The sequence below is a fragment of the Thalia democratica genome, chromosome 8 (assembly GCF_965202585.1).
Source record: "Thalia democratica chromosome 8, ktThaDemo2.hap1.1, whole genome shotgun sequence".
Lineage (NCBI taxonomy): Eukaryota > Metazoa > Chordata > Thaliacea > Salpida > Salpidae > Thalia > Thalia democratica.
The window spans coordinates 53,693,805-53,701,800 of NC_139172.1; positions in this window are offsets into that span (position 1 = coordinate 53,693,805).

Genomic DNA, 7,996 nt, shown 5'->3' on the forward strand with positions numbered 1-7,996 from the left:
TAACTTTTGTAATATACTTCTGTATACTAAAACGAAAATATTTTGAAAGTTCAAACTTAATTGTATATTATGTTAGTTTAAACTGTTTGATGTAGGAAATAAAGTTTTTTTTTTTGAAAACTTTTTATTATACTTCTGAGAATATTTCATTCTCTAAAAATTTAGCAAGTCTCTAGATTTAAAAACAAGTTGTAAATCATTTTATAAGCAAACTTTTAAGTTCAAGACTTTCATAAACCAAAAAATGACGCATCTAGTACAATAAAATAACCTATATATATTATAGACTTTGAGTATATAACCTAAGTAAATTATTAAATTACTTTTTTTGTATGTATTATGTTACTATTAAATTAGCTTTTAATTAAAAATAAACTGAAAAATTCTAAAAATTAATTGAAAATTTTTCCATTTAGGCCACTTATTAACTTGTACAGAGGTATTTTATTTTTAAATTGTTGCTTTTTTAAAGTTTTATAGTGTTTTTCTTTCATATTTTTTTAAAAAATTTGTTTTAATAAATGTAATTTGAGGAAAATTTTTAGTTCCGAATTTAATTAATTTAATATAATTAGGCTAATAAATGATCAAGTATCATCGTATAAAAGTTAAAAAAAAAATTTTGTCTGTATTTTTGCCTATCCTAAGATATACTACTAAAAAAACATGATAAGCAACAACTTTTCTGTAGCAATTAACTGTAAATACGTTTTAAAAATTTTCATTTTAAGAATATTTGCTAAAACTATAAAATGAACCCTAACTATTTTACAAACGAATTATAAAAAAGTTTTTTCGTTTTCTATTGATGTAAATTTGTAACAACAGCGAATTCAGCTATCAAAAATTTGTTTAATATAAACAACAATTGCTGTTTATGCCTAAATGTGTTATTTCTAGTTTCAGTTAGCTAATATTACTTTTTACCTCAAGTGCTTTTTTTTTCTCATAAAACTGCTTAGAATTTAATTTAGTTTTTTTTTCTTTTGTATTTGTATAAGTAAATAATTAAAACTTACATAATTTTAAAAATGGTGCCAAGTAAAGTTAATAAATTTGTTAGTAATGATTAAAAGTTATATGTTTATTTAATATAAACATCAATAGTTTCTACAGGTTACAAGTTGAAAAATGAAAGCAGATTAACTTTTTTTTATTGGTTTACAAAACTTGTAGCAGATCTTTCAAAGTTATAGTGTCAACGTTGTATTAATTGAGTAACAAACTATTATGATACTTATTTAATTATAAAATCACGTTGCTTTTGGAATTTCTTATCTTTACTTTCATAGTTTTTAAAGCTGTTCTAGATGGCTAAAATAATGTGTTTACAATTTTTTCAAATCCGTTCAATTTTTTATTATTGTTAAAAGAGTCTAATTATTAACCACCAAATATTTAAATTATGATAACTTCTGTTTAAACTTTTATTATAAACATTATTGATTTTCATCACATCTTCATAGATCATTGAACAATTTCATTAATATTTTTTAGTTAAAAATTTTGTTAATAATGTGTTTTGTGAACTTTTTAAAACTCTTTAAAATGTTATTCAAATCTGTAAAGCGTAATTTAATAATAAATACTCTCCTTATGAAAATTTTGTAAAATATTAAAAAGAAAAAAAAATCTGATTTTATTTTTTTAATATACTTATACTAAGGAATAATAATTATGAGCAAATAAAATTAAGTATCACTGAAAAAAACTATTCCACTTACGAAGTCGATCAATTATTACAACAAACAGTCAATAACATACATAATAATATGACTACAACACCCCACATTGTATAGTGCTATCCCCTCTAGTTTGTACAGCTATTCCAGAAACCTGATAGAAAAAACTTATTAATCAGCTACGATTGTTTTTATATAAAATTAAACTACACTTGTAATATAAGTTTCAGAATACTAAAGTTGTTTTTACACTTCAAATACAAAAACGTTAAATATGTCATTAAAGTAAGCGTATTAACAAAAAATATTTAAAATATATCATTTAGTTATTTTTTTTAAACTGCAACTTTAAATTAATTTTCTAAACGTTTATTCTAAACATCAATTATTTAAAAGTTTTAATGTTTTAATAATTGCTGGGTACTATATCTAAATTCATTTAAGTGCACACTTCATCTAAATTGTCACATAATAAAAGAAAAGATCATAACTAAAATGTTGTTGCATTGCAAGTAGCTTTTTTCAAAATCAGTCCAATACTAATTTTTAACTTAAAATATTCTAAAACTATAACTTTACTTTTAGTTAAACGTACATACATTTCTTCCAGTAACACCGTGATACTTGTTTTTACAAACAGCGAGTTTGTTTAAACAACACGCAAGCAAAAATCAATTGCAAATACTAAATTAAAGTTCGCATTTAAAATAATGCTAGACCCTTGAAACGATCTTTTTCTATTATTGTATAACTCTTCTATTAAGACTTGAAATTGACTATAAAAAATTATTTTAAATTCTTAATCAAATATTGCTATTCACTTTACGTTATAATTTGCAATATCGGCTAAAGACAAAAAATCGATAAAAACTTGTTGTTTTAAATTTTTTGTTAGAATATAAGTAAACACTTAAAGTTTTATCAAAGTGACAATATCTAAAATAATTGTTAGGTTTAGATTCTTTTTTAAATTATTTATACAGGACAACCTATTTTAATACACTTTCATGCTGTTTGTTTCTGTTTTGGTGTAAATTTATCATACTTGATTATTTTAAATGTTATCAACAACTATTCTTCCAACTTTACTATCTCCAAACACCTTTTACTAAATCATTGTTTCAGTTTTATAATTTTTGTGCAGGTAGTGTTTTGAATTACTTTTATTTAGTTTACATCAAATAGTATAATTATGTTACAAAATAATTTATTTTTTGTTTTATGTAAAAGCAAGCGTTTTAAAACTAAAGAGACCTTTAAAATTTGTAGTAAAAAACTTTACAAAAGTTATAACTTTAAAAAATTATTAAACTGTTGTTATCTTTTTATGCTTACTAAAAACTTAATTTACATAAACAAAACAATCAAAACGTTGCTACCATAACAAACACAAAATAATTATTAAATGTATTTCAAATTTTCTATATTACAATGTTTTCTTAAGTTATTGTAAAACTGTTATAACTTACTAGTACAAAACGATAACTATACTAGTGTAATACAATAAAATAGGTAAAGGTTTAAACATAATGTTTAATAATTGTATCCTATTCTTACAAAAAAATATTCTGTTTTATTTTTTATATAAGCTTTTTTTTTGTAAAATCTGAATTTATAACGCATACTTAAACAATTATAAAACTGTTAATGTAAAAAAAAATGATTTATTTATATAATTAAAATACATTAACTATCAGTTGCAACGAGCTTTTTATTCAAAAAATATATAAAAATTGTTATAAATCAACGTAGTTGTTTTTATCTAACCTTTACTTAATAATAATAAAAAGTTATGTCAATTTAGAATAGTATCTAACCATATAAAAATGAAAACTTTTTAGAGAATATAGATTCTTTGTAATAATTTCATATACTTCATTCTGCAGGTGACACTGAATTAATTTTTATTATAACTTTTAAATTGAAGAAAACATCGAAGAAAGTCTTACAGAGTCTAAGTCTGAACATTCCTTTGCCTTTAATCAAGCTCAAGTTAACATATGTAACCAATTCTATCATCAGACCACAAGTCTTTAGTATACTGATGGATTCTATTTTATTAAAATTTTTATACTTGTTACATTTGTCGATTATAAGACCTTTTTATTTCGCTTAAAACTGACTGACGATTGATAAAGTTGCGAAATCTTTTAAATTTGGCAAAAAACATTTGAATTGTAATTAAATAAACGATTACTTATTTTTAAATACTTTCCTTATATCTTTTAACTTAATTTTGACAGCTATTAAAACAAAGACACAACTCACTTAATTAATATCATCTAGTAAAAATTTGCTTAACATTTTTCACGTTTTATAAAAATTTTTATCGGTTTAATAGATTTTTTTTTAAACATATGCTAGTTTAATTAAACTTGTTTAGTAGGAATTTATTTTTACTACAACCATCCTTACCAAAGAATTTTACAATTTTATGAGTTTAGTGTAAAATTTTTTTTAAATAGTAATATAAACATGATCCAAGGTTTATAACTAGCTCGTTATTTTAATTTTTCAAATTATTATTGTTTTAGTTCTACGTATGAGTATGTTTTGAAACTTAAATTAGTTTTTTGAAATGGATAACCGTTTTTTTATTTATAGTAAATATCATTTTAACTAATAATTACAAATTTAAATCTTTTTATAAAATTTCGAAGTGACGACGTTTGTAAAAGCCCACATATGTTTGCTTATGTATAGTACACAGAAAAATAATGTAACTCCGTAAATCACGTACTCAAGTGACAAAATTATTTTAACAGAACTTAATTTTCTCTTTACCTTTAATATAATTTTTAAGTGCAAATCAACTATAATCATAGCTATATATATCAATTCCACTTATTAAATAATGACTACATTTTTTTTGGTGTAATATCAAAATTATTTTTTTCGTGTAAAATTAATTTTTTTCTTTAATAATCTATACTTTTCATTACATTTGCTTGACTAATTAGTTCAAATGAATTATTATTTTAAAAATGATTAACCTGCTAAAATTACATAAGACTTCAAATTTTAACTATTTAATATTTTCTTAATTTATAACAGCTGTTTTGAGCATTCTACTACAAATTATTTTTAAGGCTTTTAGAATCTGCACAGATTATTGACCATAAACGATTTAGATGCTAAATTTAAATTTAGAGTTTACTTACAAAGGTAAGCAATAAAATTTTTACTTTTTAGAAAAATTTTTAACAGTAAAATGTAATCAACAAACAAATTATATATTTTTACAAAATCAGAACAAAATATGCTTAAATAAGTTAAGGAACAAACTTCCTTTTTTAATTATTTTTACCTGTGTGTAATAAGAAAAAGTTAGCAAACAAAATTAAATGATTAAAAAAAATAATACAAACTATAAAATAAACAACGTCGTTCTATCATTACTACAAATAGTAAAAACAGTTGACTACATAATTTAATGATAATATCGTTAAAATTATTTTAAAATTTCTTTTTAGTTTGTACAGCTATTTCGATTAGCTGAAGAAAGCATTCAAAAATAAGCTATAATATTAACTTCTTAAGACAATTTTAAACAGCTCTACATAAAGTTTTAAAATACTTAACTATTTAACTTATCCATTTAAGTTTGAAAAACTCTTATTGTTTTATTTAACAAATATATCATCAGTGTTTACTTATTAAATACAATATATTGATATAAAACATTTTAAAATTTAATTTTCAATTACACTTATAATCTAATTTCATCTATTAAACGTTTAGTAACAAAATATTCAGCTTTTTTATGAAAATAGACTACTAAAATTAAAAATCTAAAAATTTTACCCTTTTTATTCCTTCAAATGAAATAAAAAATATTTGTTAATACTATTTTAGTTGACTCAGTTTTTTCTTATAAGAAAATAATTAAACACATAAGAGTATCATCGTTATTTTCGTTGTGATGTAGAATAAGTTCAAACTTTTTTTAGTCAGTTTAACCTTAGTCTAAGTTTGCTTTAATCATCAGTTATTGATTGGTAGCTTCAAAACATTTGAAACCATTTTAAATGTAACATCTACAAAAAACTACGTTTTTAAAAATAGTTACATATTAACAATAACATGTTTACAATAAAAATATCATCTTTAGATCATTACATCACCCCATATGAATATTACATTTGCAGATGTTTAAATTTTTTCAAATTGTTGCATATTATTAATTACATGTCTACCGTAAATCTAAAAACAATTAAATTGTTGAAAATATATTCAAGAGTATAACTTAATTAGTTCTTATTGATATGGTTTTAATTCTCATTCTTTGAAACATTTTTAACCTACTTTACTTCAATATATGTTTTAAGTATATTTAAAGTTTTCTTTTCACTATTGAGGTAATTGAAAATATAATTTAGTAAGCACACAAAGTTTCGTATCCAAAGTAACTTTGAGTAAATTTTGAATATATCTTGCCTTACATAAATATATTTAATTTGTTCTGAAAGTGCTAAAAACTAATTAACATAATTAATCTAGTATGTGACAAGGCAGAAAGTAGTTTTGAAAACAACAATTTTGTGACAAGTCGACGTCATTTTTAAGTTGCAACAAAACTTGTGTTTATTTTGTCTGTATAATAAAATTGTAAATTAATATTCAGTTAGCCAAAATGGTTAAACACTAGTTTGTAGAGCTATACTAGTTAGCTGAATAAAGTAATAACTATACTTTTCGAACAACCTCTGCCTTAGTTTTAACACTAAAAAAAAAGTATATATACATAATTTGATATTAAAAAAAATACCAATTATTGTTCACGCTACAGTGTTATTATATATTTATTAGTTTTTAAATGTTGAATAATCAGTATTGCTGAAAAATGTAGCTTAAAAATGTATCAGTATAGCTTACATATTGTGTTCAATTATTGTTGAATAATATTTTGTATTCTTGAAATTAAACGTTTAGCACTAATCAATAACAATGGCTTTGTTAATGAAGATTATTTTTAAGCTTTTTAAGCTATAAAATGCTTCAAACCTAGATTACGTCATTGTTAAATAGTTTTTTGCACAAAACCTACTAAATTTGAATATTTTTACAATTAAAAAAGTTCCTATACAATACTTGTATTATAAATTTATATTCAGGATTTTTATAACACTTTGCAGTTTTAAAGAGGTTTCAAGCATTAATAGTTTAACAAAAACGAGATAACTTAATCACATTACAAACTATTAGTAAAGCAAGAAGATTAATGAAAAATAAAAACAATTTATAAAATTATTATTTTATCTTCATTGAAACTGCAACTGTAAGTGATTAGTAATTTTAATATTAATACTCTTAATAAGCTTTACACTTTGCAAAGTAAAGAACAGATAAGATATTTAGATGACGTTACTTATTTATACATACTTTAGTTTGTAAAACTTATTTTGAAAACGAAATGACTTTGACAGTGAACTTTAATATACTAGAAATAAAAAAATTTAAAGAAAAACAAAATAAAAATTATAGTATCTTAAAGGTTAAAAAACATTTTTTTAGAGTTTATTAAGCTTTTCTTATCCAAAAGAAAAAAAAATCAATTGAATTTACTCTAAGGGTGCTTAAAAAAATGCCACATTTTGGTTTTCAGCTAGTAACTAATATTCAAAGCATTGTCTGGAAAATAAGACGATATAAAGAAAATTTAACTGAGACTTTCAAATCAACTTCAAAATATAGTAAAAATGTGATAGATTACTAAAAATATAAAAAGCTTGTTTGAAACGTACTTCAATTTGCTCAATGTGTTTTGTGATAAATGTAACATAAATACTCTAAGGTTCTATTTTTGGTCTTATACAGTTTACGTTTGAGTTGTTTACATAAAAAACTATAAATCATACAGTATTTTTTTTTCTCAATCTGCTAACATTTTGCACGAATTTTTTTTTTATATTTGCAAAAAAAAAACAGCTGAAAACTTGAAAGTCTTGATTTTATAAACACTTTACTACCTAACAACACCTTAACCTGCTTTCAAAACCTATTGAGGTATAAAGTAAAATTATTCATTAATATTATAAGATATTAAAATAAATATCTGTTGTCCTTGATATAAAATAAAAACACAATATTTGTAGATAAAATTTAGTTCAATCAAAAGCTATCACACTTAGTACCAGGTATTAATAAATAACCCATCTTTGATATTTGTGACCATGTTCATAGTTGATCATGAAACTTACACCATCACAATTATTATGATATATGAAAATAATCACCCTAAACACTACAAAAAGTCATGACAATATTCGTAAAGTAGTTTCGATAATTTTCTGAAAGTATTGTTGTACACATTA